Raw genomic sequence first — 25,666 nt, forward strand, 5'->3', positions numbered from 1 at the left:
TATTCCAAGCATCTATCACTGCTTAGTTTTGTATTTACTGTTCACTGACTGTCTTCCCCTAGTCTATTGGGGAAATAATGATAGTATTTTCCAACACTAATATACATGAGAAGGTAAGGAAAAAAAACAGACAGTGGAGAGGTTTTGCTATCTCTCTAATTGCAGTAGTTCAATTTGGGAAAGTAAAATTGTATTTACGGGTCTCCCTGGTGGCGCAAGGGGTTAAGCACCGCACTATGAAGCAATCCACAGCCTCTGCAGCACAAGTTCAATCCCTGGCCAGGAAGAAACCCACCTGGTGAGGCAGACCTCTCCTGTCTTGCCCGCTGCTCCCCTCAGCAGTGTATTTCAGTCAGTCTGCCTGTTCTGTTCCCCACTCTGTCTCTGGTGGATCCTCTCACCCCCACATCTCTTGCCTGTACCCCAGTTCTTATATGCATAAATAAATAAATCTTTAAAAAAAATTGTATTTACTATTGAACATATTTATCTCAAACAGTGCCTTATATTATAATGTAAACCAAACAAATAAGGAAATAAAGAACTAGAAAGGACAGGATTAGAAGGCCAAATATATTTGGCAAGACAAGTGCCATTCAAGTGCCATTTCATTCTTCATCGGAGTATTTTGTACATCATTGAAGAGACTGTTTAAACTGTATTTAAAACCTGACCTTTAAAAAGGAGGCTACTTACAAGGTTCACATATTTAAAAAAAAAATTAACAGATGAGATTATGATCCATGTTCTTTTTCTGATACACATTAAGTCCATAAATTAGCAAATATTTTGGGGTATATTCCCTAGCTACTAAATGAGGGAGATAGATTAAATAATTTCTAAAATATCCTTTCAACTTTCTTAGTGGTATTCCATGATATAGTGTGCTAACACAAAATCAGCCAAAGCCCACGTCACTTACTGCAGAGCCACTGATGGCAATTACCCAAGCGTGTTAACATCCCAGGCTGTCCAGTTACCAAAAGAAAAACCAGGAATAACGAAATAGTCACATATAGCTTGAAATTTTTATTTCAAGAATATAGAGCCAAATTTTACAAACTGTCTTCAAAGTAGTCAAACTAAATTTGACCACAGTCATAACTTTCTTTCAAAATGTCAAATCCAAAAGTATCATTAGGAAGAAAAGATTTAGGAAAAGTATCCTCACTTTAAATAAAACCACAGAATGTTTAAAACAAAAGGAGACATCAAAGGTATGATATTCCAATGTACTCTCTCCATAAATGAAGAAACCTCTCCACAGAGATCAAGCAGGAGTTCCACAGGAACCAGGCAGAACCTGTGTCAGACCTCCTGATGGCCAGCCTAGTGCTACTGAAAAATATTCTGCTAGGCTGAACAATCTGAGTATATTCCTAATTAGATATTAACAGATTTGCTTTCTTCATAAGACTCAACAGTACATAAACTCACACACCATGAGTCACACCTTTTGATCAGAGGAAGACATGGTCACTCTTAGTGAATTATGAAGAAGTAAATCTTCAATTCACTGCTGCCAACCTAGAATTTGGGTCTGCCAAAAATGAAGGAAAATGCCTTTCGAATGTTATTGGGAGCACATTCCCACCAGTTTTCCATTACCCGGGTCTACCCCACTCACAACTCCATGCCAGCATTGCTAAATACAAGCAGGTCGGTCTTATGACATTAACAGGACTGACAGAACTGGTGTTGAAGTTATTGGTTGAATACATATGTACACAAGAAGTATGTAATTAACAAATATTGTTGCGTCCCAGAAAAATGAGACATTAACTATTTCATTTCCTTTCATCTCATTTTATTTTATTTTATTTTTACAAGAGCTGGGGTACAGGCCAGAGGCACAGAATGGTGAGAGGATTCACCAGAGACAGAGCAGGGAGCAGAACAGGCAGACAAACTGAGAGAACTGCTGAAGGGAGCAGCAGGTGAGGCAAGAGAGGTCTGCCGTGCCATGTGGGTATCTCCCTGGCCAGCAGGGAATCAAACCCATGCTGTAGAGGCTGGAGATAGCTCCATAGCGCTGTGCTCAACCCACTGCACCACCAGGAAAATATTTTAAGGTAATCAACATTGGTATATTATGACAAAACATTTACCTGAATTCAAATATCTGAATCGATATTTATGCAAAACAAGTACTTCAGGCCCAGTCTTATGGCACAAACTGATGATCATTTCTTAGTTCATGCTGTATTATTGTTAATCACTACCAAACCACGTACCACCATACTAATCACCTCTAATAAATTAATCCACCCACAGTAACAGGATACTCTGTGACACAAATGGTTAAAAGCCAACATATGACCGACACTTTTGGAATGAATTATTACAGTACTCAAAAAAATCAAGAACAAAGAGAGATGAAGTGAGAGAAGCAGATACAAAGGGAGAGGGGAAGATACCACAAATACTAATCATTATATTCCATTTAGTGAAAAGCAGTTGCTTTTCATGTTCCAAATTCTTTCACCAAGAGTCAGTCTATAATTAGACTGAACAGAATTAGCAGAACAGAATTAGCTAATATTGTCTGATTGAGAAAAGTCTTCCAATTCAGGCTTCATAACCACTTTCTCTGATGCCACAAGATTACATCTCTTTCACAACAACTAATCAACTATATTGAGTAAGGCAGCCCTAAACATATCTAGATAATTGAAAAGGAAGTAATTTTCAGGGCAAGAAATCAAAATAAAGATAGTGGAGTAACATCCAACCAATGCAATGAAAGGATCTTGACAAAGAAATGGTATACGATACTGCCATTAAAATTTGAAGACTTCAACAGAGAATGTCAGAGAAGCACAGAGATTAGATTATCCCAAATGAAACTACTTATCAAAACAGAACAGGAACATAACAGGAGACTTTGCTCCACCTCTCACTGACCCCACATCTGACAGCTGCAGCAAGCCTAGTTGGTTTCTAAAGGAAATTAGGACTCACTGGCAAGATGCAAGATTTTGCAACAGCAAGACTTTTCCATTGAACACCTTTTATTCTCTACCTCCTCATCCTATCTCATTTTCTATATACGTAGTGACAAACAACACATGACAGAATACTTCAAAAATCTTACTAAGTGCCCCAGACTAATTCAAATATTTAACCAAATATAAAATGGGAGGGGGGGAAAACACAAGCATGGAATAATCAGTCTAAAAGTATAAAGTAATATCACATACAGAAATAAAAGCATTTTTGCCATAATAAACTGCAATACTGAAACAGATGCCCTTAATAAGTCTGTCCCTTTAGCGTAAGATTTCTCAAATGTTTCAAAGGATTAATTTTCATCTCTGGCCCTTTCCCATTAACGGCTGCCTTAACACACTGCAGAGATTTCATCAGCACACAGAATGCAAAACCATCAGGTTTGCTGAATCCTTTCAATGAAAAACTCAAGATTACAAAACAAACCCGGGGAGCTTCCTAACAGATACAGTGATGAAGGTATGCAAAGAACCCCACAGTTGGTTCACAATGGGATGGAAGTAACTGATTTGCCTCTATGGTAACTTACACAACCCCGATGCGACAATGACATATCAGGTCTACACCAAAGCTGTAGGGAAAGGAATTCTCCACTCTTAAAACAATGACGACTCCAATGAGATTTCTGAGGAGATGATATGTTTACATCATTGCCATTATTGTTTGTCATCTTCATTTCTTCATTAGCTCATCTGGTCTACCAACTACAACCTGTTAAAGAATAAAGGCCACGTCCTGTCCCACTGAGAAAAGGTTTCTTGCCTAACTAGGGCTAAATTCCTGGCTGATGTGTTGAGCAGACGGGCCCTGGTCTGACTGCTACTTCAGTGCCACTAATTCACTCCTATAGGAAAGGCAGATACTCTACTCTGCACCAGAACTAAAAGAAATTATTACTTATCTTCAATTTTGTTCAGGTCTTCAAAGGCAACATGCCTGGAGCAGCTGATACTTAAAACTAACTCAAGTCAAGCAGGAACACCCTCAGCAGTTGCAGTGGGCCACAGGAAGCTCTTCACTGAAACTGTCAGAGGGAGCAAGCCCTGGCTAATGGCATCGATGTCAGGACTGTGAGAAAATCAAGTTCTATTATTTAGCCAAGCAAGTCTGTGGCAATTTATGGTAGCCCAAAGACTGTCAGACAGTGCCTATCCAATGTCCTTCTGTGAAAGAACTTCTTCCTTTACCCATGGATAAATCTCCAAGTTCAACTTCTAATTTTGCCCACAAGCACCACTGAGTAACACAAGTTCTCTCTCCTAATGATATCATAAATCTAGCCTTTTTCTGACTTTTTCTCACTTAATTGCTTAATAACTTATTAATCTAATAGGTTTCTCTCTACGTGTCAGTCATCCACATAGTATCATCACCTTCATCATCATCACCATGGTAATAACAGCTCTTGAAAAGTGTTGGAAAATTATACACAGTGGGTCCTGGTAAAAAATGAAAATGTGGGGTGATTGCTCAAACAATTAAGAAGTCCAAGATGTAAGAACAGACCATAAAACAAAGCCTTCATTATGATCACCAGACTTCATTCAAATACACAGCTGCACTCCCATGCCCAGTCCTGCCTAAAGACCTGGCAGTGGAAAGGATGGACAATCAACACCTTGTCAGAAAATCCCACAACCCAGTCTATTCACTCACACAGGACTCCCAACCCACACCTAAATAAGAGCATAATGGCGCCAGACATTTAAAGAGAGCCTCAAAATGGAAGGTAAAGTCCAGAACCTGTAAAAATTAAACTATATAAGGATTTTCATAAGGTAGCAATGTTAACATTATCAAAGACATAAAATGTAACATCCCTAAAGCAAGAAAGAAACATTATAAAAAAGAAATTACTTGAAGAACAAACAGAAGGCTGTTGTTGGGTGTTCAAAACCTAGTAATAGATCTGAGAAGATCAAAAGAAGAGGTGGGAAGTACAGAAAATCAAACAGCATGGGTGGGGGGAGCAACAGGAAATAGATACAATAAGACAAGGAAACTTGTGCATTCAGGATGCAAATAACAGGTGTCACAGAGAGATGAAAACAGGCACTACTGTCCAAATTATGAGAATAACTCAAAGACAATCCAGATCTAAATACTGAACACAGAACGGATTCCTGGGTTCCCACAGTGGAGACAAATACAGGACCAAGGACTTCATTTCCAGTGATACTCTATTTAAAAGGGCACTTAAAAAATGGTACTTAAAACACAAGATCATACACACACAGCTTATGTCTACAGTATTGCTCTAAGATGTGGAAGGAAATTTCAAAAGAAAAAGAGAAGGTAAACTGAACTAGAAGCTGATTTTTATATGTAAAGCATTCTGAAAAGTCAAGGTCATCTAAAGTACACTATATAGGTTTTTCAATCAAAAAAGCAAGCCCTGGTGAGGCAACAAATGCAGATTATCATTGAACAACTATGTAACAACAGATATCCTGAAAGTGTACCAGGTCAGTGGCAGAACCACCAACACCCCAACTCCCAGAAGCAGCTCAGAACACGTGTAGGAGGGGCAACTCTCAATTGTAGCCCAATATTTTATTTATTTATTTATTTTTTGTCAAGTAGGAATACATTTATTTTTATTTTTTTAAATAATAAATTTTATTTTTATATTCCCCATACAATTGCAACCCCCCCATTCTGATCCCATTCCCTCCCCTCCCGCCCCCACCCCCCCAAAAGTGTCTCTGTTTCATAGTTTTTTGTTGATTCTGATTTTCACTTTCTTATAGTTATTCATTTTCCTGGTCCCTTATTTAAGTTTTCTAGATTCCTGCTATGAGTGAGACCATCCGGTATTTTTCTTTTTCTTTTTGGCTTATTTCGCTGAGCATCATCCCTTCCAGCGCCATCCATGTTGCTGCAAATTGCATGTGTTTATCTTTTTTGAATGCGGAGTAATATTCCATGGTATATATGTACCACATCTTCTTGATCCAGTCATCTATTTTTGGGCATTTGGGCTGTTTCCAAAGCTTAGCTATTGTAAATAGTGCTGCTATAAACATAGGGGTGCAGGTGTTCTTTGGAATTGATGTTTCTGTGTCCTTTGGGTAAATACCTAGGAGTGGAATTGCTGGATCATATGGAAGCTCTATGTTTAGTAGGTCCAGAAATCTCCACACAGCTCTCCATAGTGGTTGGACCAGTTTGCACTCCCACCAACAGTGCAGAAGAGTTCCTTTTTCTCCACACCCTCGCCAACATTTGTTGTTACTAGTTGTTTTAATATGTGCCATTCTCACTTGTGTGAGATGGTATCTCATGGTAATTTTGATTTGCATTTCCCTGATTACAAGTGATGTTAAACATTTTTTCATATGCCTCTTGGCCATTTGCATTTCTTCTTCAGAGAAGTTTCTTTTTTGCTCTTCTGCCCATTTTTTGACTGGATTATTTTCTTTGTTGTTGTTGAGTCTCATCAGCTCTTTGCAGATTTTTGTGATCAGCCCTTTATCATTAGTGTTGTGTGCAAAAATGTTCTCCCAGTCAGTGGGGTTTCTCTTTGTTTTTGTTATTGTCTCTTTTGCTGTGCAGAAGCTCTTTAATTTGATGTAGTCCCAGCTGTTTATCTTTTTCTTCACTATCACTGCTTTGGGTGATGTGTCTGTAAAGATGTCTTTGATGTAAATCACGTAGTGTTTCGCCTATATTTCCTTCTATATATTTTATGGTTTCAGGTCTTATGTCTAGTTCTTTAATCCATTTTGAGTTGATTTTTGTGTATGGTGTGAGGTAGTGGTCAAGCTTCATTCTTTTGCATGTAGCAACCCAGTTTTCCCAGCACCATTTATTGAACAAACTTTCTTTGCTCCAATGCATAGTCTTTGCTCCTTTGTCAAAGATTAGTTGACCATAAATCTGTGGGTTTATTTCTGGATTTTCTATTCGATTCCATTGGTCTGTGTGTCTGTTCTTGTTCCAATACCATGCAATTTTGATGATTATGGCTTTGTAGTATAGTTTGAAGTCTGGGAGTTTGATGCCTCCATTCCCTTCTTTTTTTTTTCAGGAGAGCTTTGGCTATTCGGGGTTTTTTGTGATTCCATATGAATTTCATCAATAATTGTTCTATTTCTTTGAAGAATGACATTGAAATTTTGATTGGAATAGCATTGAATCTGTACATTGCTTTTGGTAGGATGGCCATTTTAATAATGTTTATTCTTCCAATCCATGAGCAGGGAATGTCTTTCCATTTCTTTGTGTCTTCTTCTATTTCTTTTAACAGTGTTTTATAGTTTTCTTTGTATAGGTCCTTTACCTCTTTTGTTAGATTTATTCCCAAATATTTGATTTTTTTTTTGTTTCAATAATAAAAAGGATGGTTTTTTTGATTTCTTCTTCTTCAGATTTATTGTTTGTGTATAGGAAGGTGTAGCCCAAGAATTTAATTGAAGATCACACACGTGAGTCTCCAACAAAAATTAACCAAAAAAAAAGTGTGTGGAGTTCAATAAGAACACACAAAAGGGTCTCCCAGTAGCACAGCGGGTTGAGCACAGCACTGTGAAGCTGTCTGCAGCCTCTGCAGCACGGGTTCGAATCCTGGCCAGCCAGGGAAATTCCCGCATGGGCAGCAGACCTCTCCTGCCTTGCCCGCTGCTCCCCTCAGCAGTGCTTTAGGTCTATCTGCCTGTTCTGCTCCCCACTCTACCTTTGGTGAATCCTCTCACCCTCCCATGCCCTCTGGCCTGTACCCCAGGTATTGTATAAATAAAAAAATAAATCTTTTAAAAAAAAAGAACACACAAAATACAACATTCACTTAAAGATGAAGAAACCATCACCCAGAAGAGGATAAATAATCATAATACATTATGTGATTCAGGTGTCGACAGAGTTCACACAGTATTATGATGCAAACACTAACACTCTTCAGTTTAATGGCATGACTATACTGGGGGAATGACAGACTGCAAGTATGGGTGGGGGATAGGAATTTCCATAATCTGAAAAATCAAGAAGCAGCGATAGTCTCAGTATGTTATTCAGAAATAGGGTCACAAATATTAATTTAAGAAGTTGAAAGTGATTGCTGTATGGGGTGCAAAAAAGAGGCGGGACCAAGGAAGGAGCCAGTTGATGTTATTTTTCATTTAATAAGCCTGTCAGAACCAGATGACTCTTTAACCTATGTTTACTTACAATGTTCACAAGAATTTTAAAAATTCTTACCTGTGCTTAGATATAACTGCTCTGCAGTAACTGTAGATGGTAAATGAATAAATTATTGTAAAAAACTAGACCATCATATTTAGTAAGAGTATCTAACTGTAAGAGGATATATGTGCAAGGCAACAGAAGTAAAAGGTCAGAAATTACTTAAGTATATACATGTACACACACACGTGTATATATTTGCTTGCTTATACAGAAGAATAACATATGCAATATACCTGTATAGACTCAAAATATCTTCAGAGAGCTAGATGAGAAACAGCTCATGTGGGCTGACACCAGGGAGGAGAATGGGGCAGAAGATACTGGGAAAGGAGACCTATAATATCTACCCTTTTGTTCTTTTTAAAATTTTAATATGAATATATTGTTATTTATTAACCTTTAGAATAGTAAAACATGAAGTGTCTTCTCTTAAAAAAAAAAAAATCCAACCCAGTGAAATAAATTACTGAAGATACAATTTCTCATACCAAAGCCGAGGGAGGAAACCGAGTCTCCCTACAACTCCACTGTCCCTGTCTGTGGAAATTTGGCTGGCATTTAAGGAAGGACATAGAGAAACAAGTACTTATTGAACATTTGTGGCAAACAAGAATGGGAGGAACACAGGCCTGCAATAAAGACCTCATTCAAATGACAACAGCTCATGTGTAGAAAGGAGACAATAACCCCCATGTTTATAGCAGCACTATTTACAATAGCTAAGCTTTGGAAATAACCTAAATGCCCAAAAATAGATGACTGGATCAAGAAGATGTGGTACATATACACCATGGAATATTACTTAGCATTCAAAAAAGATAAACACATGCAATTTGCAGCAACATGGATGGAGCTGGAAGGGATCATGCTCAGCAAAATAAGCCAGAAAGAAAAAGAAAAATACCGGATGGTCTCACTTATAGCAGGAATCTAGAAAACTTAAATAAGGGACCAGGAAAAAGAATAACTGTAAGAAAGAAAATATCAAAATCAACAAACAACTATGAACCAGAAACCCTCTATGGGAAGTGGGGGGCGGGGAAAGGAGGGATTGGGGTCAAAATAAGGGGGTTGTAATTGTATGGGGAATATAAAAATAAAATTTAAATTAAAAAAAAAAGAAAGGAGACAATAGCCTCACAGGATGAGAAGAGAAGTAAATAATCCACATAAACACACTGCAGCTAGTCAGTAAATATGCGTTATCCTCGTCTTCCCTTCACTTTCCTTAAAACTGGGAGGAAGGTAAATCAGAGAGATTTTATTTTAAAGTTTCTGTCTCACAGTGAAAATGATAAATATCAACAAAGTTTGACATTGAACACTGATAAGGAGAACCTATGAAAGAAACCTATTTTTTCACAAATGAAGGAAGAAAATACTCATAGGAATAGGGAGAAAGAATATACTTTCAGGAATTATCTTCTACTCTCTATTTATCACTATATTATGCCTCTATGAGGATGACATCCTTCTAATACATATCCATTTATTGGCATTCAATACCAAAAAGGAAATAAAAAAGATAAATATAGCTGCTGGCACAACCACCAAAACTCATTTTCTTATAAAAATAGTCATGTACTGATTATCATGTGTTTTAATTAACTCCAAATTAAGACATTAAGATTTACAAAAGTCACTAAACTTAATTTTTACATGCTACCTTACTGCATTTGTACTGATAAGGTTTCACAGTACTTCTTTTTGTCTAAATATCTACAGGCTTCAAGAAATAAAGAACAATAATTAATTTACAAATGAACTTAAAATACCAGAAATTATTTGTGACTTATAAAATGTGCATCATCTCTTAGACACTAAATGGTTTTTCTTTCTCTCCTTTTCTGCAAAAGTAGCTGGCAAGCCAGCAAAAACATTACCTCATCGAGAAAAGTCATGTTAATTAATGTTAAAATAACGCATACTGTCACAAAGCAGAGACATCGGTTTTGACAGGACTATGAAATAATCAAAGCATTACAAGGTCAAATAACACATTTCTAGAAAAGCTTGATAAAGAGAAAAATGTTCCACAAATTTTTGCTATATTGTAAAAACTGGTACCTATTAGCTTTTAGGGAATTATTTAGTTTTAATATTACAAACCCAGAAAACACAATCTAGATGAAAAAGAACTATACCTCATCCTCCTTTCTATTTTATAAATGATGAAACTATAGGTAATGATATAAAGAAATCAAACACGTGATAGGAAAGTCAGTAACTATGATGGTTTCCTCCCTGCCACCTCCCAACCTCCCTCCACAGATGAGGTAGTTTCCACATCCTCGAGTTTGCAAGAAAAGAAGAGCTGGGCTCAGCATCCTCTCCAACTCTCCTCCCCCCCTTAATCTCTTTCCTTCAATCTCTCCCTTCCCCACCTCCATGGATAGGTCGGTGTGTATGGGAGCAGACATACCTGAACATATATATCGCCCATGTGCTATACCTTACATATGAGACATTGATAAGGATTTAGGAGGGGGATATATGCTTTGCATATATGTCTATGCATGTGTGCAGCCCATCTCTCTGTCTGTCTTGTCCCTTTCTCTCGCTCAACTGGCTACATGAGACACATATTTTCTTTTCTTCAGTGCCTTAAATTTATAGTGCCAGGCTCTCAAGTACACTAAATCAAAAGGCAAAAAACAAAAAAGTCAAATTTTTGAGCGTGTCAAAATGTTTTATTGATCCTGTCTGTCCACAGTCCTAAGCCTTTTGTTTCACTTTATCTTTACTCCCAAAGCTCTGGTCTCTTCTCAAACTTCCTGCCTCTTTTCTCATAAAATGTCAGCCTGTATCTGTACCTGTTGCAGCAGGAACTTCATTGCTGCCAATGAAGGACACAGCAGTCATGGAGCAGGTTTGCAAGGCAAGACTCTGCTACTTAAGCAGTTCTTGTGCCACTTATTGAAATCATACAGGCTAGTAAAAGCTGATTATGTAACAATGTTATGAGGAATAAGGTCCAGAGGGTGGGACAGGAATGGGGGCCAAAGTTTTATGAGGGACATTGTGACCATATGTCAAGAAATCACAGGCAGAACTATCCCAAGACCACCAGGGAGACAGTCACAAAATCAGGTCAGCAGCGGCCCAGGAATCCCTGGGCCTGCCTCGTGATATGAGCTATATTCCGGTGTGGTCTCCCCACTGCAGGATCCCACACCTTCTCATCCACTCAGGGTCTTTCCTCTCCACAGGCACCTCTCTCAGTTTATCAATTCTGTAATTCACCTAAATCCATCAGTAGTGTTATAAACCCACTACAATATTTTCCATTCAGAAAAACCAACCAACCAATCTCCTTTCCCCACATTTGTATTCACTGAATAGTGATCTCTACTCCGTGTGTTTCCCTTCCTCTCCTCCTATTCTCTTACATCAGTTCTAACAAGTTTTTGTCCCCACCACTGTGCCAAAGCAGCCCATTGAGATAATGACTGGCATACTGTGTTGGTTCCCTTATGGCTCTGAGCAACACAAACTTGCTATCTTTCAGCTCTGCAGTGAGCTGTCAACACAGGTTTCACTGGGTAAGGAGCCAAGTACTGGCAGGACTGTACTCTTTCTGAGGCTCTGGGGCAGGTGAGACCCTTCCCCTGGCTCATTCAGGCTGTGGGCAGAGTTTAGGTCCTTGCACATAGTTCCTCCAACTGAGAACCATCAACAGGGGTCAGCTCACTTCATGCTTTCTGTCTTTCTCTTACACACACAGCCAGCAGAGCAGAGGCTTTTCCGCTTTTAAGGATGTGTGTGATTATCCCAGTGGGATAATACAGGACTCCGTCCTTCTCAAAATCCAGAACCTGAATCATGTGTGTGAATTCCCTTTTGTCATGTCAGGTGGCACATCCACAGGTCCCGGGGATTAGTGTGGACCTCTTGGGGTGGGGGTGGGACCACACCACCATGCAACCGTCATTCCCCAGTCCTCATTCTGGTACCCTTTCGGCAGCACGCGACACTGCTGGCCATTCTCTCCTTTCTCAGTCTTCCGAGTTTTAGCTGTCCTCCTACCCACTGGCCATGTATTCTCAAATATCCTTTGATGGGTCCCTCCTCCTATTCTAAATATTGGTGTGCCTCACATTTCAAAGCAATAAGGTGAGGGTGATGAAATAATAAGAAATACCCACAGAGAATTGTAGTATCCAAACATGTGGTCAAGGACCCCTCAGTGCCATGGTCAGGGCATGGCCTCCCAAGGGCATCCACAGTCCGAATCCTGGAACCCATGGACATACCAGATCATTGGGCACAGGGGAAGGAAGGAAGTAAATGGAAGCACCCTGCTAATCAGCCTGCATCCAAGGTCCTTGACTATGGAGAGGGAGGCAGAAGGGCCAGTGTCACGGAGATGGAGCAGGAACAAGTCACAGCCACAATCCACCCCTCTGCTGTGCTGATGGGAGGGGGCCATGAGTGAAGAAGAACTACTTCATTGACTGATCCTGCAGACCCTTCAGAGGCCTCATTAGAACATTAAGATACCATTAATATACTTTTCCAGAGGTTACAGGATCTGTGATATCACCAAAAAGCCACACATTAATGAGACTGGCAAAAAATATATAATGCTATTCTTCTCCATAAACTTGTTATTTTAGGAAATATACTGTTTTCATTAAAAATGTCACTTAATGTGATAGAATTACTACTATTTCTTAAATTAGTGAATTAAAAAATTCTGTTATATATTCTAATATATAAATAGAACCCACACAAGTAAAAGCTCCGTGAGATCTATAATAATTATTGAGTGTAAAATGGTCCTAATTCCAAAAAAGTTTAAGAATCACTAATAAAAAGTTTACTATGTACCAGACATAGCTCTAAATAGTACATATATTAATGCAGAGCTGTAATCCTCACAATAATCCTGAGAGACAAGTACTGAATGTTTATCCTTATCTTACAGATGAGAAAATTGAAGGGCACTAGCAGTCATCAACATGACCCACAGCCACACTAAATGGATGAGGTGATGAGGTTAAACTCAAATTTCAACCCCTGACTCAGGTTGTGGTTGTATACGGGGCTCACAGCATTCAGACTTCTCTATTTACATGGATTCTGAAGGAGACCTCATCCAGCCATGGGTCCAAATGTTTCAGCTCCAGGCCTCCCAGGTGGCCTAGGGGTTAAGTCTCAGCACTATCACCACCGCTAAAGCCTGAGTTCAATCCCAGCCAGGGAGCTAACCCATAATAGAACGCAACAGACCTCTCCTGTCTCGCTCCCCTTAACAGTATGTTTCAGTAAGTGTATTCTGCTCCCCACTCTGTCTCTGGTGAATCCTCTCACCACCCTGGACCTATACACTAGTTCTTCTACAAAATAAGTATTTAAAAAGCAAAAAACAAATGTTTCAGTTCCAAGCCCTTAACTCCAGACTCACCTACTAATTGCCTATTTAACACATCTAACTGCATGACTCAAAGTAAGCCTTCCCCAAGCTGAACTAATTCTCTCTCCTCCCCATTTTTTTCTTCCTTAGAATTTCCATGTCAGTAAATGGGGACACTATTCAAGCCTCTTGGACTAAAGATGCAAAGGGACACTCTCCCTCAGGCTTTGCATCAGTAACCAGAAACCCCCCCTGCTCTGCCTTAGAAATCTTCCAGAATTTAACCACTCAGCAACTCCAGACTGCCACCCGCAAGCCATCTTCTCTCCCAGAACAGTGAAAGCTCCTACTGGTTTTCTTTCACCAACATGCTATTTTCTCCAGAGTAGTCAGAGTAGTATTTTTTTTTTCAAATTAGGGTCTATTAGTCTTTTGCTCAAAATAGCTTCCCATGACAGAGTAAAACTAAAAGTCACAACCTAGCCTACAAAGCTTCCTATCTGGCTCCGAATAACTCCCTATCTCATTTGCTATGATTATACCTCTATCTAGCAACCTGACTCTCTTGGTCTTTCTAAAATCAACCAAACACAACGTCTCTTTCCCTGTCCCACCACCGAATACCTTTAAGGCCCCTGGCTTTCCTTCTAAAGGGTCTCTTTTCAGGGAGGATTTCCTCTTCCATACTCTGAAAAACAGCTTATCCTATCATTTCCAGTTCCTCTATTCTGTGCCACTTTTCTTCACATCCCTTAACATAGCCTGACCAACTACAAGTGGATCTGCCCCACATCTATATCACCACCACTGAAGGGGGTGCCACAAATTCAGGATGTTCCCTCTTGGGGGCAAAAACTTTCTCCCCAAGCAATGTACAGTGAATTGGTGCTCACTGTTTATTGGCCATTCATTAAGCGACACAGCTAAAGGAAATTCACCATATGAAAAACAGTCAATATCCCTAACATAAAAAGAATCTACAGAAGTTTATAAAAAATATTGCAAACCCAAAAAAGGAAATGTTCAAAACAGATAATAAGTTAAAAAGCAAGCAAAAGAGTACTTGATGAAATATTTTTAAATCCAACGCAATGAATAATTAAAAAAAATTCAAATTTATAGATGTTATTATTTTGACTTTCAGAAAACAAAATACTTTTTAAATGTAACTTAACCAATGAGGTAAGGACTACATAAGCAGTCGGAATGTAACCTGGTCCAAGCTTTCAGGAAACCAATTTTACTTTCTTTACATTTTCATCCTCTGATCCTCCTGTAATAATTTACACTAAAATGAAAGCCATAAATCATGGCAGGATTTACTAAAGATAGCCTAGGGTAATGTGTTTTCAAAATAGTAAAGAGAACAAAATTATAACTAGGTAGATGTAAAACAATGAGGTATTTTGAAAATTATGGTTATTCACAAGATAGAATATTATGGGATTATATTTGTAATGAGTTTAGAAGAATATGGGAAATGTTTAAGTTATATTAGATGGATATAATGGTAGATCAATACTATGATTTGACCACATTCAAAATACTCATTAAAAAGAAAAACATATCTAATGCATGTTGTTATTTGATGGAAGTATTATGGATAATTGTATGACTGATTCTTGGCATGAGAGACACTTATCTCCAAGAAACAATAATTACCTTCAAAACTATGCCACAAATTGAAAGGAACAGAATAAAATTAACCATTTCAAATTGAGACCATTGGCCTGGAAAAGCTACTTGATACTGAGGCTTTAATTGGCACTCAGAAACTAGAACCAACAAAGATGCTGGAAAAGTATTTTGCATATCATCCAGATAAAACACAGCACTATTAAAACATGGATTTACTTACAGAGGAATTAATTTTGATAAATACACTGAAAATAGAAAATATCTTCAGTAAGTAGCAATCTTTTTTAAAAAGTTGAAACTTACATGCAAGGATCCACATAAATTGGCAATGGTAGAATAAATTTTAGTTTAACGGAATAAAAATCCCCACAGGGTATTCTTATTAGAACTTCTACGGTTTTTTTTTTTTCCCCCCCTGAGGTGATTCAACAAAAGGATAAACATGGTGCAACTTCCCAGTCTCCTGTCAACTTTTTATATTTTTTATAATCATTTCCACCAAAAACTTCTTTATTTTCTAGGAATAAAAAATAGCATATATGATAGAAATAATAATTCATTGGGATTTGAACAAAATCTTCCAAACTTTAAAAACTAAATTAGTCACCAATGGACTAAACCTGACAATGCCAATTGTTAGCATAAAACAAAAAGTTGAAGTTGAATTACTAATCCCCTTACATGTTTTCTTTAAGAGATACTGCAACCACGACTCCCAAATTCACCACATTGTAACCACTGCTAAAATTTCCAATATGTGTAATATACATTGTGAATCTTGTTTGTTCCAATACGACTTAAGAATGATTTTCAAAAATCACATTTAGCAGCATAATATGGATAAATCCCATTTTTCCAACAATTATTACTCTGATTAGTGTATCTATGAATCAGCTTCTCTTCCTGCCCTGCCATCACTTACTAATTATTTTCTGCTCACAGCTAACTAGACTAGACGAGAATAAAATATTCCAACCATTCTACCCTGGGAGTATCCTGCTTTTTTGAATTAGGGCCCCAGTGACTGGGAGGTGCCTGTTTATTTTTTCCATTTATTACTAAGAAATTAGATAAAATGATCTCTTTGTGTTTCTTTGGGAAGGGGCCTGGACTAAGAAAAAAAGCAAGGGAACTGCTTTTTGTTTTTAATCGATCCCTCAAGGTAGCTCAAATTTTACTGTCTGAAAATAAACCAATAATCATTTCTGAGAATTTTTTTTTTTAAATCTATGCCAGATTCCTCTTAGTTTTCTCATCAGGACAAATAGCCCTGACTCATCTCCAGGTCGTGAGGGCAACACTTTGTATCTCAAAATTTAGGGCCTCGGGTTGGTAAAGTGATCCTCCACCAATCAAATGGTCAGTTTCTAAAAATAAACAAACACAACGAGGAATAGATGGGGGTGGGGAAGGAGTTGCCTATGTTCTAGTCAATGATTCCAGTATCTCCCAAAAATACTTGAATAATTTAACCCTGAAACAAACAGTAACTAATATTTGAAATCTCCTCTAAGTAAATAATCACAGTAAAATTTCACCTGCTAGCCCAATGGAGCCACTTATGGTCAGACCAACCCAACTTAAAATCTGAGGCATGCAATTTTTACTGGCTAAGTTACCTACCACAAACAATTTAATATCACCTTCACTTACATAAACTGTGAAAATGGAATGAATAATGCCAATCCTACTGTTTTAGGTGGAAATCAGATGAGTAATATTTGTTAGACAATCAAATACTGAAATGAAGAGATACCTTATATGGCAACCAGGTCACCATCAACATGTGCAAAGGCACCGGGCAGCCCAGCATACTGTGTCTGTTCTCTGAGTCCAAGACACTGACAGCACATCACCATCTCTGCTAGTATCACATGAACTAACTGACCTGCACTTAAGAAAACGCTTCAACCTTAGGATTGAATACTCCAGTGGAATGTTAACAGGACAACGGAGTCACGAACAACAGCCCCACTGAGGGGAAAGCGCAGCCATGCTGTTAACATCCCATTTTATTTGTCTACTTGGAGAGACAGCTTGTTTTTATGTTTGCTTGCTTTAGAGTCCAAGTGACTAACATACAGAGTTAAATTTCTGACATGCTAAATATATATAATGCCACTACACTGGATTTCCTTACCTTGTTAGGTAAAACAAAATGCATGCATGCAAAGTAGCAAATACAGGTGTTAAAAATCTGTAATTCAGAATGCTGTGCCTTTCATACAGGAGAACATCCCCAAATCCTAGTACAGAAGCCACTACCTCTCTTCTAGCTATTCTACCAGTTACCTGCCTTCTTGGTCTTTAGCAGATTAAGAGGCAAGGGACAGGGAAGAAAGAACAAGAGGATTTTAAGCCAACTGACCTCTTCAGAGATAAGGAACTATTATTTTATAATGCCAAGAAAATGATGAACTATAGGTACTTTAAATCAAAACTGTTTTCCTCTTGAAAAAGCAATCATTTAAATTGCCTGAGGCAGTTGAAGCTATTAAAAGAAAGAGCTATGCCAATAAACTCAGTACCATGCTGAATATAGAAAAGCTCCATAGACAAGAAAACTTCCCTGCCACCTTCAGCACCTCACTTTCTTCAGACTGAGTTCTGACCTTCTAATGTGTGCGCACACACACATTCTACCAGAAACTATTTCAACTCCAAATAAAAGACAAGCATAGGAACCCATCTTTAAAAAAAAAAAAGGCAAAGAAAGTAAATCCTCAGGTATATTTTTATAAAAAAATAATTAAAGAAAATGTCTTTTAATAGAAATGATACTATCAAAACTGGAAAATATGTCTCATTCTCATTAATACTTGAAAGGGGGAAATATACATGCATTTTATGACTATACTGTGCACTGTTAGGTAAGGAAAGGCTGTATAAAAGTCACCCCAACAATTCCCAAATTTATAGCTGCAACAGAGGCAATGAAGACTAATATGTGAGAAATAAAAGTGAAATTTTATATTCCCTGAAGAATGCCTCCAGAAATAGAGTTAAAAGTGACAAGCAGAGGTTGAAACACTGAGAGTCATCTAGACCCAAATACAGTCAAATGCATAATTTGCAGATTCCATTTACATGAATTCATCTACTAACTAGTCTACTTGAAACCCCGAAATCAATACTCTCAGCTCTTCATCATTGCCAGACAGAGTGGAGCGAGTGTTTAAGTCGCAAGACACATGCGTTGCGCTGGACCTTCTTGTTCCAGTCTTCACTGTATAATCAAGTGGCCTTTTCTCAGTCTATTTATTGACACGGTTTTGTGTCTTCCTGCTTATTGTTGGTGATTTCACTGTTTAAAGGGTTCCCAAGCACTGTTTCATGACACTGACATGACTTGGCTGTGATGACAATGCCACTGAATGAACAATATGTATTAAATAAGGTGAATGCAACAGAAATGCACACAGAACAAGGTTATGTGTCAATTTGTTGATGAAAATATGACCAGCGGCCCTCAGGAAACTAACCCTGCATGTCCCCTTAAAGCAACAGTGCTTTATTAACTGAGTACTCACTAATGCAGAGTTTCATAACACATTCAGTTATGTGCTTTTGCACCAGTCTCAACTGCTCCTGCCTCCTAGGAGCCAAGCTTCTTTGGTAATGCCTGTCCACGCTGGCTCCAGACACAGCCAGAGATGTACTTGAGTCAGAAGTTGCTAGCAAACATGGTACAAACAGAAGTTCAGAGAGTTTGCACACTGGAGCTATTCTTGGAACATTCCTTGGTCACCACAAGAACACAGTCACACCAGGTTACTAGAAAATGAGACACATGTGGCCTGTAACCCTTTTACCCTGTCAACAGCCAGGGAACCACCACACATGTCAGAGAGGCCGAAGGACCAATTGGTGGGCCAGAGAGCTGCAGATTGGGCCTAGACCCACAGAGCCACCAAGCAGATCCAGGGGCTCACACAACATTGATCACTGCTTCTCCACAAAGTTATGAGGTACCTGGTTTCTCAGCAAAACCAAACTGCTACAGATGCAAATGAAATGGAACAGCCAGCTAGATGGAACTACAGCACATGACCTTCCTCTCCCAGCATCGAGTGAGATTACTTTCCACATAGTGTAAAACAGCTTAGAAATAAGCAGAACAGAAACTCCACATGGAGCAACAGCTGTGGCACAACTCCTCCCCCTAAGCCCATCTGGGGATTCCTGAGAATTCTCACTAATATTCTTGAGGAAAAAGCCCAGGCAACTATTCACAATATTTCCAGCTAATTATAGCCTGGCCAGAAGCGAAGGCCCACTTCAATTTCCTGACCCAATAACTCAAGAAAACCTGTCTGATTCAGGGAGGAAAACAGTCAAAGGAGGAGCAGTTGCATCACAGTGTCCCCTTACTCCAGGTCCCAGGTCCTGGCAGATCTGAGAGAACATCCAAGGCTATTTGCTACCATTCTGGAAGAAAGTACATTAATGATGTGTGTGCTTCCATCTAAGAGAATGTTAAGCACTAGAGTCTTGGAATTCCTAAACTGAACTCACTCACGGAAGCCACAAAGGGGTGGGGATGGAGTGAACAAATGGAGACAGCGCTAGTGTCCCGGCTTCTGCTTCCCAGTGTCTCTGGATGCCTGTCCCTGGCAGTCAGCACTCCTTTCTTCATCTGAATACAAAGTATCTGCTAGATGAAGTAGATGCAAATAGTCTTCAGAACAGCCTGCCATCACGAGGAAAAGAAATTAGACCAAAAAAAAAAAAAAAAAAAAGGAAATGAGACCCAGAGGAAAAAAACAAGGTTCACTGTGTCCTGACAGAAAACACTTAATGAAATCCATCAAGAGGAGAGAGCCCTGGCATTCTAGTAAATCTAAACACTTCCTTCCCTGAACTCTCCTGGATTTAAATTATCACCTCATGGGACAGAAATGTGAACAGACTGGAAATTGTACCTCATGGAGGAAAGGAAGCTGATCTCATATACAGTGGGAAGACAATCAAGATGTTACCCACCAAATGTCTGTATCATAGCAAATAAAGCCTCTGGCAGAAGCCAGCCAACATGAGCAACAAAAAAAAAGTGGCAACTTGGCCAACACGCCCACCCCTTCCCTCCATGCACACAGGGACACCAAGCACAGAAATGAGCCAAGCCTTTAAGGACTTTTTCTACTCTCTCCAAATTGCATGTAAGTACTAAAAAAGAGACAAGTCATGATGTGGTCTCTTACTCCCAGAGCTTACTAAAAGGTGGCAAAACTGGCCCTTGCCACCTTCAAATACCTACGCCACCAGCACCGCCACCAGGCGTCTAGGTATAGAAAAGGAGGAAGCCAGGATATGGAGTTTTCAGTCTCCGGAAAGGACAGTTCTCCTCCTTCCCCTTCTCTATATGTATGTTTCCTCCTCTCTGAATTCAAGTTGGGACACAGTGGGGCCCACAAGAGAATCACTCACAGGGACAAGCATATGAAGAAAGAGACTGGCATCCTGGTCTTCCCCATTCTAGGTGAGCTCTAAGATATGCAGAGTTACCTCTGCCCTGTTGATGCAGAGGCACACCCCATGAGGCAACAGCCAGCCCCCAGTTTTGATCTGGAGCTTCATGATCCGAAGGCATGAAGTCTCAAAGAGATCATGCCAACAGGACAGGAGATGGCTACCTTGCAATGTGTTTGGGAAACAGATGGAATCAACCATTTTCTTCATCGTAGGGGGTTCTCCTGATGCGGGTTCTCTTGACTGGTGTTAGGAGCACATAAGGAGTTAAGTCTCACATGGGCAGCAGCCTCACCAAGGGCACTGGTCAATCACCTAGACACAAGCCTGGCACAGCCAACAGAGGGCCAAGCTACCCAAGTGCTCTGCGATGCTACTGCCGAGGACACTGCACTGCCTAAGGAAAACCAGCCCAACCATGGGGACCAAGAAATGCATAGATGCCTCCACCAGCCCAGGAAATCTGAGCTAACCTAAGGGAGAACAGGTGTGCATCACACAGCCAACAATTAAGTACCAAAGTGTCATCACCCTTCCACCTCTTCCCATTCCATGTGAGGAGCTACCACTTGAAAAGGGCAGAGGGGAGAAACGGGCATCAACTAATACCCCAATCTCAATTAACATTCACAAGTGATGGGACACATTTCCCAAATGAAAAAAAAAAATCAAGAAAAAAACAGGCTAAACTAGGACTTCCCACATTTGTTAATTTATTCCTATGAAAGAAAACATGCTGGTATACAAAAGCAGTACTTTAAAAATCATTATTAAAAAGAAATATTCTAAAAAATTTAAGATAAAGTTCGCCATGCGTTGAAGTCACAATTTCTTCTTCAGTATTTAGGAAGCCCTTTGCTGAATCCATTCTAGAGTTGGCAAAATGCCTTTCTCAAAATATGACCTGTAAAAACTAGCAAAGTCACCCTGACTATGGTTCAGAGATGTCAAATATATCATATCTCAAGGTAATGTACGATCATGTTGCAATCCAGAGTTTTCATCTACCCATCGGTTTTGCCATTACTGAAGGAATAAGTCTTAATCTGGCTCTTGACTATATCTCTGTCAATATTTTACTTAAAATATCTGCACGGTTAATTATATGTCATGTATTTACATTTTCCTAATATGAATAACTAGCCTCCCTGAATCCTTCCTGAATGGATATAAATTGATAAAATAATGCGCACAACTGAAATAAAACACTCAATTTCATAAAGTGTTTTCTGATTACAAGAAAAATAATTATTTTAATGATTAAGGATGGGAACCATTTCCAATTCACATAGTTACTAAATGCTACCCCATGTTAGAAAATGTATCAACTATCAGCTTGTCTTATATCCAAAGTCAGATTTTATAGAATCTAAAAATGTACAACTTCCTTCAAAGGGTTTTTAATAATGACCTGGAAGACATTACATTAATGAACAATATTTAGTGTCTGATTTAATAGAATGAACATTTAGTGCTATTTTTGCCTCTCTTACACGCACTAAATAAATGTATCAAGGGGGAATGTAATTGTATAAGAACAGTGAACTGTCTCCTACCTCAGGGTAAAGAACTGTGGCACAGAGAGTAATCTTTCCAGAAATAGACTAATTTGTTATGACTATCATCTCCATAACGTCCTAGACTTCAAAACAAGGGGGAAAAATTATATATCAAAACCTGTGGCGTTTTCTCAAAATGGTATTCCAAAAGGGGATATGGCAGAAACTACAATGCCATCACCATTTTCATAGAACACAACACTCCTGCTTCACTTTTGTCCTGGTATTTTAGCCCAGTCTGACTGCTTTCCTCACATGAACCTCTGTCAGGAGGACAGCTGTGCTGGCTGCAAACAAGCCGTCCACAGCATTCCTCCTGGAGATTACTGACAACTCAGAAGCCACAAGCATGGAGTTAAGATAGTATTTAAACATGCCTTTGGGGTTAGAAAGTAGTATTTAGCCTGTAGTTCCTCAGTTTTTATATGACCAAGGGGAAAGAAATATAAGGAGAAATTTACAAATGGCTGTCTTTGCTTCAGAATATTTCCTGATCTTTTTAATAAATTTAAAAACCACCAGATCACCACTCTGACAGATGCCTTTGACTTGGATACTTAATTGCAATGACAAAAATAAGTTCTATTCTGGACACATGAGCAGAAATAAAACAAAATGAAAAAGAACAGGCTAAAATCAATTTTACGATCCTTACTAGTGTTGACTAATATTCTTTTTTCAAGACTTTCTCTCATGATCACGCTGTTTTATTTTTTTTTTTTTAAAGGGAAAAAAGGGAAAAGTCTTGAGGCATAAGCCATGGTAGCCACTTAATACATATGCAGCATTCAAACAAAGCATGCACCGCCAGAGCCACAGCCCTGGTTGTCTAGTCCAGTCCAGCTGCAGCACCTGCCCTCGCACTGTCACGTCTCAGCAACTACAGCAGCATTGGGCAAAATGTTCTTAATTACATTGCATCCCCACACTATGTCACTACCTCTGTCACTTGGTCATGAATTACTGATTCAGTTCCAATACAGATAAAGAGTATGACAAGCATATGTGAACTCAACGATACAAAATACAATTATTTACGCATATGCAGAGGGGTTGATATAATGCAGTAAACCAGCTTAGCCTATGTACTATATCAAGGTTTTAGATGCTGTGTGTCCACCTTTGTGCCAGGGATGCAAAAGGAAGAATTCAGTGGGAATAAAAGAAATGCCACAATACTATAAACACATACTCTAAAATGGATAAAATGAAAGAAAGTCAACCAAAGGACATGGACTTTAAAATCCAACTCAAACACCTTGCTTTAGTAATACTTTCATAAAAATTATTGGCCCTTGAAATCCAACATTGAACTGAATCACTGTTTGCATAACAGGGAACTGGTTCACATTTCAACTTGCTTTCTTCAGTATTATTTCAGGAAGATTTCTTCATTTTCCATTCAAAACTATATGTAGAGTCCAGGTATGAAAATGCATTTTTATTTTCGAAAAAAAAAAAAACTCACCTCAATTTTATGAGGTGAGTGGAAAGTAAACGGATTACAGATTTTCCCCTAAATATCATCACCTTTTGTTTCTTTTCCCATGTCTGAGGTTTATCATTTTCCAATATCTTCAGGCCACCAAGGGATTCCTATTTTGAGCATCTATTTTCAATTAAATAATCCCACAGCTGAGTGGTTTAGAGAAGAAAATGAAGAATATGTTTATTATGATACTCTGCATCAAGAATTCCAATACCTGATTTAACAACAGAAGGGGAAGTTAAAAAAAAAAAAAAAACACACAATTTGACATCTGTTTACTTCACATCTAGTATCCTCATAAAAACGAAAGCAGAAATTCTTGTTAGTCTCTGGCATGTGAAAAATGTGATGCCTCATCCATCAAGTGAACAATAGGACATCATTCTGGGTAGAGCAGATGACCTAATTCTCTCACTACACCTTTCACTCAGTATAACTGTACTGCTTTAAGTATCAGTCCTTCACCCAAACCCTATGGTCTCACTGCTGCAAATTCTACTCAACTTCTAAACAACTACACTATGGAAGTGGTAAGTTTCTCTTAACAAATTAGCATGTTGCCCTTTTTGCTTAGTAAAATCAGTAATCTGAAAATAAAACTTATAGCTCCATTGTTTTCAATGTTTACAAATAACCCTCTCTATATATCCTAATATTTCTCTTGACCTTAATAGTCCATTCTATCTGTAAGTTCCCTGAACTATAAAATTCATAGTTTTCTACTTTGATGTTTAAAATCAAAAAACATTCAAAGTTTTTAAAGAAGTTGCAAATAAGTGTAAAAAATCCTATGCTCACAGAATACAAATAACCAAAGCTGCAAAGAGCTGAAATGGAAATCTGAGTTGAAATCTCATCAAGATAACTTTCTCTAGATAAAGATGTAAGATAGATGGAAATACCTGTAAGATTCATTTATCCCATATTCTGACATTGAATTTGTGGTGTCTTTGAAAGACATAAAAATTTAAAAGTAAAATTGCAGTAGTGTTAAAATTAGCAGATGATTGTTATTAAAGATGTATAATAGACATCCTTTGAATTCTACATGCAATAAAATCTGTTTCATTTACCAACCCTCGATTGTTTTTGGAACAACTAGTTGTAAAATTTTCTAATATAAATAGAATTGTTAGGGGGAAAGGATGTCCTGAACAAACTCCATACAGGTTTTGTGGACTCCACCCCCACTCCAGACCAAAGCTATCAAGACAATGGGAATGACAAAGCCCATCATCACCAAAGGGAGGGTCGCTGGGACCTGAGGGTGGGGTTAAGCAGCCAGGTTTGGTATAAAACCAGACAGATGGGCCTTGGGTCACTCTCTTGACCTCACGGCTCTGGGCGTGCCATTGGGATTCCATGTCAGCGGAACTGGTAGGATGCATTCATGAGTTTATCTCCCTCTTTTTCTCCCTGAGTTATTCATTTCTTCATTTTCCCTTTTTTTTTGTAAATAAACCTTTTATTAACCTTTTGTGTGTGCCTGCAGTTGAGTCCCTTTTAAGTGTGCAGGTGAGGACCCAGCCAGGCAACCCGTTTTATATAGGGTTGCCCTGTAAGAGAATGAAGATTTTTAAATGGTCTTAAAATGGCTTTAAGAAAGTAAAAGAAAAATACCGGATGGTCTCATTCATAGCAGGAATTTAGAAAACCTAAATAAGGAACCAGGAAAAGAGACTAATTATAATAAAGTGAAAATTAAAATCAACAAGCAACTATAAAACAGAGACACACTATGGGAGGGAGGGGGGAGGAAGGATTAGGGTCAAAATAAGGGGGGTGGGAATTGCATGGGGAATATAACCAAGATGAAAATGTATACATTGTGCAAAAATGAAAAATTATGTAAAAATTATGTAAAATTAAAAAAAATCATAATATTAAATCAGCTAAAAGTCTTCAAGACATGGATTACAGGAGCAACAGCCCAAATGGTCCATCAGGTTTAATCTAGCTTAA

The 25,666-nt window shown here is 38.5% G+C and overlaps 1 protein-coding gene across 6 annotated transcripts in view; it reads right to left on the reverse strand.

The window, feature by feature from the left end:
• CCDC91 (coiled-coil domain containing 91) overlaps nt 1–25,666 on the reverse strand; it is a 274,863-nt gene that overhangs the window by 140,047 nt on the left and 109,150 nt on the right. The gene's annotated exons all lie outside the window — the stretch shown is intronic.

This window comes from Talpa occidentalis, unplaced genomic scaffold, assembly GCF_014898055.3.
Source record: "Talpa occidentalis isolate TD23 unplaced genomic scaffold, MPIMG_talOcc4v2.1 talOcc4.16, whole genome shotgun sequence".
In the NCBI taxonomy this organism is placed as follows: domain Eukaryota; kingdom Metazoa; phylum Chordata; class Mammalia; order Eulipotyphla; family Talpidae; genus Talpa; species Talpa occidentalis.